Here is a 6,055-nt window from a genome sequence, read left to right as displayed (position 1 = left end):
GAAAGGAGCGCCTTCAACTGCCAAGCAGGGGTCAACTGTCATGGAACGTCTATAACAATGACACAACGCGTGGGAAAGCACACTCACGCAAAAGAGACGAACGCCAAAGTCCCAGAGCTGCCAAGTTTTCATTGTTCTAATGCGTGACATTTCCATGTTTCCTGTGTACTTGATGCGCTTCAGCGCGGAGTGCAAAATCCCTCCCTCTATCACATACACACACTATCCATGGTGGGGCCCACACCAACATTCACTCACCATCAGTCCGTGTGGGAGGCGATTATCTTCCAAACGCTGGTATTGTAGTGTCGCGGTCTAGTTGACGCGCGCACTACGTAAGGACGGCGAAGCGCGTAGCGGCCATATTGGACGCTACTGCGCATGCGCAAGCAGTAGCGTGTTGCGAGAGACGGCGATCGGAGCGTGTTACCCGGCGCTCTCTCGGAGTAGCGATATAATTGATAAAAAAGGCCTCTACTTACCTCACAAAGCCTCCAGCAAGTTATTGGGGAACAGCAGCAAGCAGACACAGCACCTAGCATCATTACAGTGGCGACGAGGCTGGGCTGGTGAGAACCCTGCGTGGAACAGGTGGAAGGTGCCCCCAACTTGCTTCAGGGAGGAGTGCCCACAAGGAGGGACGTCACCCCACGCGGTAAGAGGACCGAGGGGGTCGAGGACAGATGCCTACGCACCGGGAGAGCGCGGCAAAGGCAGATAGACGCCAGATAACCGGCCACGAGGTAGAGGAACTCTGCAGGCGGACCGCAGAACGGCAGAGGAGACCCTGGCGGATTCGGGTGACGACGGCGCAGGCGGCTCGAACGCAGTCCCAGGTACCCGAAGAAGGGGAGCGGGGACAGACGCGCCAGGTAGCCCAAGGAAACAGGCGGAAGCAAAAATGAGTGCACAGTCATCAACTTTGACGCCGATCCCGTTCCTTCCACGTCCGGGAGAACCCCAAATGAAGTGGGAAGACTGGAGGGAGTACTTCAAAAACTACCTAGAAGCGCTGGAAGATGAGAACGAGGAGGCGTTCTCCAGTGCGAGGAGGAAGAGGATACTCTTACACAACCTGGGACCAGAAGGAATACGGGTGTTTCAAAACCTCACACCGGGCGCCAGACAGGCAGGGGACACAGATGTGTTCTCACACGCCATAGAAGACTTGGACAACCACTATCGGCCTGCAGTGTGCACCTCTATTGACCGCTATAATTTCCAGCAGAGGAAGCAAGAAGCGGGGGAATCCATAGACGACTACGTGGCGGCGCTGCGTAAACTTGCGATGACGTGCAAGTATGGAGGGTTACAGGAAGAATTCATCAAGGACCAGATTGTAATGCATACGACAAGCAAGACGGTGCAAGATAAACTGTGGGCGAGTGGGGATGCGACGCTGAAAGATGTGATCGCCATAGTGAAAAGGGCGGAACTGACCAAGCGCTGCGCGGAGGCGGCAAAGAGAGACCCAGCCCCCAGACTCACAGTCAATAAGGTGGATGATGCGGACCAGCACGGACGAGGTAAAACAGCGACGAGGGAGTACAGAGGAGCGCCCAAAGGGAAGGCCAAACCTGGACAGACATGGAAGCAAGAAAAGAGTGAAGCGATGAGGTGCTACAGATGCGGAAGCTCGAGCCACGCAGCGCACGACAAACGGTGCCCCGCCTTCAGAGCCAAGTATGCGTTCTGTGGCCTAGTAGGTCATTACGAGAAAGTATGCCGGCGGAAAGGGAGACAGCATGCGGTGAAATTTGTGACGCAAGACGCAGGGGAAGAAGCAGAAGGCCTGGAGGAAGACGATGAAGTCCTGTGTGTAGAGGACCAGGTGCTGGGCATCGATGGGAGGAGGACACGCAAGCCCCAGTGTGACATGATCATTGGAGGAGTAAGCATCACCATCGTGGCGGATTCAGGGTCTCCCTACACGATCGTCCAAAGATCGGTGTGGAACGAGAGATTCAGACCCACATGGGGCGCACAGCTAGAACCCCCCGACATTCGACCGGTCACCTACACAGGGGATCCCATCCCGATGGTGGGGTTCAAGAAGCTGTTGTTCCAGTTCAAAGAGCGGAGTGCCCTCTGCAAACTGTACGTCGCGGAGAAGGGACCGTCAGTCCTGGGCTGGATGGACCAAGGAGAGTTGGGAGTACAGATGAATCCAGGAGGGGACACCCAGGTGATGGTGACCCTGGACGGAGAGGAGTCGACGGCGGAGAAATGGCGGAGTGGACACCCGAAGGTTTTTGGCGGGAAGATCGGGAAACTAGAGAAGTTCTCCCACAAGATCGTCCTTAAAGAAAGCGCCCGCCCGGTAGCGCACAAAGTAAGGAACATACCGATTGCGGTGAGAGAGGCGGTACAACAGGAACTCCACCGACTGGAAGACGGGGGAATCATCGAACCCATCGACAGCGCGGAGTGGTTGGCGCCTCTGGTAGTAGCCATGAAACCGTCAGGCAAGGTGCGTCTATGTGTGGACCTCAGAGAGTTAAACAAGTGCATCGTGGTAGAAAAATTCCCCTTACCACGCATAGAGGAAATGTAGGCCCGCACGAAAGGCGTGAAATGGTTCTCCACCATCGACCTGCAATCGGCATACCACCAGGTAGTGCTGCATTCGACAAGCAAAAAACTGACATCGTTCATCACGCCGTTTGGCTGCTACCAATTTTGCCGCATGCCCTTCGGTCTTGCCTCGGCAGCTGCGGTGTTCCAGAAGCTGATGGCCCGCCTATTCAAGGACATCGAGGGAGTGCAGTTCTTCCAGGATGACATCCTAGTGATGGGGACCGAGCTGGAAGACCATGATAAGAAGCTGTCGGCGGTATTGAAGATCCTGGAGGAGAACGGCCTGACGGCAGAGTGGGAGAAATGTCACTTCGGGATGACATCAGTCACATACCTGGGGCATGAGATAGGAGCGCAGGGGATAACACCGAAGAAAGGGAACGTGAAGGCCATCTGCGACGCACCTCCGCCCACCTCCAAGGAAGAAGTACGGTCATTTTTAGGGATGGCGGAGTACTATAGCAAGTTCGTCCACCACTTCGCCACGAAAACTCACCACATGAGGCAACTCACGAGGGACAAGACGGCGTTTGTATGGACTGAAGAAACGCAGGAGGAGTTTGACCAGGTGAAACAGGAAATCAGAAGAGCGATCCCGCTGCAGGGGTACGATCCCCAGGGGCGGTCCATATTGATGACGGACGCGAGTGACAAAGGGCTAGGAGCGGTGCTCATGCAAGAACGACCAGAAGGAGGGACGGAGACGATCAGCTTCGCGTCCAGGACGTTGACGGCGTCGGAACAAAAGTTCAGTGTGATCGAGAAAGAGATGCTGGCGGTGGTATGGGCCATGGCGAAGTACCGTCAGTTCCTGTGGGGCACTAGATTTCAAGTGAAGACGGATCACAAGCCCCTAGTGAAGGTTTTGACATCGAATGGTCATGCCAGCGCCACACCCCGGATTGCGAAAATGACGCTGAAACTCCTGGAGTATCGGTACGACGTGGAGTACATCCCGGGCTCAAGAAACAAGATAGCGGACTACCTCAGCAGGGCGTCAGCGATGGACAGTGCCTCCAATGGCATGGAAGACGAAGACGAGATGGTAGCCCTGACAGACGACCCGGAAAAAGCCATCAGCAGGCAGGAGTGGAAAAACGCGTATGCGGCGGATGACGATATGGACGACATCAAGTTGTACATTGTACGAGGGTGGCCCGAACGGAGAAGACAAAGACCCAAAGTCCGGCAGTTCTACGAGGTCAGAGAAGAGCTGTCGGTGGGGAACGACGGGGTGTTCGTCTACAGAGGCAACAGAGTGGTACCACCGGAGAACATAGTACCGGCCCTGCTATCCATACTACATGAAGGTCACCTGGGAATCGTGAAGACAAAGGCCAGGACTAAACAAACGTACTGGTGGCCAGGAATGGACATGCATGTAGAGAGGCACGTGAGAGACTGCGCGCAGTGCCAAGGTGCGGACAAGATACTGAAGCCAATGAGACCACCCTTAGGGAAGTTCACGAACCCCAGTAACCCATGGGAGGAGGTCGCAGTGGACATATTAGGGCCTATACTAGACGATCAGGGGATTCCCAAATACCTCTGTGCGTTAGTAGACAAGTACTCGAAATGGCCAGAAGTGCACATCAACGAGATCATGGACACGGACGAAATACTGCGCTTCCTCAAGGCGGTGTTCCTCAGGGAAGGCATACCCAGGATCATAATCAGCGACAATGGCCCCCAGTTCACCTCGGACAAGTGGGTCACGTTTGCAAACAGGAACGGCATACTACTTAGACACACCTCGATATATCATCCGGCCAGCAATGGACAAGTAGAAAGGTTCAACAGGGTGCTTATGGGCTCCATACAAGCGGCCATCACGAGGGGCAAAGACTGGGAGAAAGAAGTGCAAAGCACGATATGGGCGTACCGTATCACCCCCACCGGTACGGGGTACAGCCCCTTCCAGATCTTACGAGGAAGGCAACCCTTCACCAGAGACAATGTTGCGTGGCAGGAGAAGACCATCACCAGCAAATGGTCTCCGGCGGTGGTGCAACACAACCTGGAGAAGGCACAACGCATTTATACGGAACACTACAACCGAAAAAAGAGGGTGAAGGAGACGGCGTTGGAAAAAGGGGAGTGGGTCAGAGTGAAGCTGGCAGTCCTGAAGCGGAAGGGAGAAAGCAAGTACTCCCCACCCTTAAGAGTAGAAGAGGTGTACGACCGGGCAGCGTTGCTCAGTGACGGAAACGTGTGGTCTCACGATCGCATGGCCAAGTGCAACAAAATCATAAAATGGCCCCGTGAGGACACGGAAGGGGAAACCCCGACGGAAGGGCCGACAAGGGACGCAGGTACGTCCAAAAGAGAGCGCGGTGAGAACATGAGCGAAGAGCTGGAGAGAGAGAGAGACACACCAGGCGGGTGGTCCCTGGGGGAAACGGCCCGGGAAGATGGTGAGAAAGAAGAGAGAGAGGGCCAGGGCACTCCGGAAGGAACCGACGGAGGCCCGGTCGCAGAAGGAGGCCGAGAAGGACAGTCCACACTGGTAAGACACACCCGGGTGGGGAGAGCAGTGGTGAGACCATCCAGGTTTAGAGACTATGAAATGGACTGACCACATGGTCGGGGTAATTGTGTTGGGTGGTATGAAAAGGGGGAGATATGTAGTGTCGCGGTCTAGTTGACGCGCGCACTACGTAAGGACGGCGAAGCGCGTAGCGGCCATATTGGACGCTACTGCGCATGCGCGAGCAGTAGCGTGTTGCGAGAGACGGCGATCGGAGCGTGTTGCCCGGTGCTCTCTCGGAGTAGCGATATAATTGATAATAAAGGCATCTACTTACCTCACAAAGCCTCCAGCAAGTTATTGGGGAACAGCAGCAAGCAGACACAGCACCTAGCATCATTACAGGTATGAGAAGGAAATACCACTTCTACCCTAATGAGTGAAAAAAATCTACACCACCTTGTGTTGCTCATTTAGGCCTTATATTCCATCTCGGATATTCCTTCCATAATCTTGGCGGTGGATCTGCTAGTTGCTGGTTAAATGATTACCTAATTCTCTTCTCCCTTCACATTAATACATTTTCATAAATAAACAAACCGACTCAATTCTGTAATGACTCAAATATGTTTTATCTAATTATATGCAAATAAATTCATTAGTTGTTCAAGCAGCTGACCATCAAATTTACCTATTCTGGCTAAATATCGTCTTCTAAGTCAGATCCAGTAGTCTCATCAATCTATGCCCGTCAAATTTGAAGGTTCAGTTCATCAGGAAATTGGGCATTCGATCAGTCTGTCAAAGATTTAGGGAAACAGCTGTCCTGCAGTGTCACCGTCCTCTCCGTCAGCATAACCTCAGGCAATTGGAAAAACGACCGTAATTACCTCTCTATTCTACCATAATTTATAGTAAAATTGATGTTAACAAGTATCAAAATTTGGGCATCCGAGTTCGCTGATTGGACAATCAGGGATCATCCTTTTTAGGTTCTCACGAAAGTGTCTT

This window comes from Triturus cristatus, chromosome 12 (assembly GCF_964204655.1).
Source record: "Triturus cristatus chromosome 12, aTriCri1.1, whole genome shotgun sequence".
NCBI lineage: Eukaryota > Metazoa > Chordata > Amphibia > Caudata > Salamandridae > Triturus > Triturus cristatus.
This window is presented reverse-complemented; position numbering follows the sequence as displayed.